General features: G+C 60.1%; 1 protein-coding gene across 1 annotated transcript in view; it reads right to left on the bottom strand.

Annotated features, from left to right (window-relative positions):
- The window catches only part of TMPRSS9 (transmembrane serine protease 9), a 76876-nt gene that overhangs the window by 1731 nt on the left and 73588 nt on the right, over window positions 1-1557 (bottom strand). The window lies entirely within an intron of this gene.

The following is a 1557-nucleotide window of genomic DNA, read 5'->3' as shown; positions in this document are numbered from 1 at the left end:
TCGCTGTGCCAGACCCCCCCAGTTTGCCCCTCTCCAGTTACATTTGAGGTTGGCATTTAAGCACGGGGCTGCTAACCTCGAGGTCGACCGTTTGAACCCAAGGGCCGCTCCGCGGACGAAGCAGGAGGCTGCCTGCCCCTTCAAAGATTGACAGCCTTGCAAACCTATGGGGGTAGTAGTATTCCTTCTTGCAGTGTCGCCAAGAGTCCGAATCGGCTTGATGGCACGGGCTTTATGTTCTATAATCCTAGCCTTGGGTTTGGGCCCCGTCGGACTTTGGAGGGGGAGGGGCGGGGAGACAGCGTTGTCCCCAGGCTCCCGCTCCGACCACACCCTGCCACCCTCCCTGGAGAGCCCTCTCAGGGAGAAGTATCCCACCTCTGACACTTCCTCCAGGCTGTGACCCCCAACAGGCCCCCCACCTCAAATGTGGTGCCCCTCAAAAACAGCTGTCGAAAGAAGCAAGTGGGTGCTTTCCAAGGGTGCTGCAGGCACCAACCTCACCCCTCGCTGGAGCACCTATCCTATACCCCCTCCAAATAGAGCCCCCTTCTCCACCTTTTCCCCTTGCCCGGCTGGCCCTCCTACCCGGGTCTCAGCGAGTTTACAGGTGGGCAGGAGTGTCAGGTCGGACGGTCTTCCCCCAAATATGTTATAAACCTTAACCCCTGCACTGGTGGAATGGAGGCCTGTGGACACCGTGGTCCAGCGCGGGGCCGCTAACCGGAGGGTCTGCAGTTGGAGCCCCCAGCAGCCCCTGGGGGAGGGACCTGCCCCAGCGTAGTGGATAAGGAGCAGCTGCCTGGCGCCTAGAGCTCTTTGAAGAGCCCAGTGGTCAGGGCGGGGGAGGAGCCGCCCGGGAAAGGCGGGGCTAATGGCCCCACCCCTCGGGGACTGCACCAGGGTGGTTCCATTGTACACGGAGAAACACGATCCTCGCGTCTGTGCGCAGCTGTTAAACCAGAATACGTTCTGCTGCATATACACCCAACAGCGGCAACAAATAAAGTCATTTTTTGTTGTTGAAAGAAACGAAGGCAAATAGAACTCTCTCCCAGGCTATCGAGGTGCAAAGAAAACCATCAGCGTCCCTGGGACCCCGCGGGGCCCCTGAGCCCTGCAGCCATGAGAAACACCTGTCCCTGGCAAACTCGGCCTCCTCCTGCTGTGCACGGGACACTGACGAGGCCGACTGAAGAAGGGTGGCTGTGCTGGCGAGGCACACGGGGAGTACATGGACTGAACACGGGGAGTACATGGACTGAACAAACCCGGCCGTCCTGAAGGACGGAGCCAAGACGCTCCTGTTGTCAGGGAGAGCAGTCCCCGGAGGTGGTCACCATGCTCGGTCAAGTGGAGGCCCGGCGGAAAAAGAGGATGGCCCTCGACCAGATGGATGGACACAGTGGCCGCCACAATGGGCTCGGGCATAAGGGCATTTGTGAGGCCGGGGTTCATACTGCTGTGCACGGGGTTGCTATGGGTTGGGGCTGATGGGATGCCACCTATCAACCACAGCATCGCAAGCCAGGGGTCCCCCAGCATCTCCCTGAGTTG

The sequence above is a fragment of the Echinops telfairi genome, unplaced genomic scaffold, assembly GCF_000313985.2.
Source record: "Echinops telfairi isolate 266 unplaced genomic scaffold, ASM31398v2 ScPeMD7_7459;HRSCAF=8497, whole genome shotgun sequence".
NCBI classification, from domain to species: Eukaryota; Metazoa; Chordata; class Mammalia; order Afrosoricida; family Tenrecidae; genus Echinops; species Echinops telfairi.
Note: the sequence above shows the minus strand (reverse complement) of the source record. Positions and strands in the feature narration are given on the sequence as shown.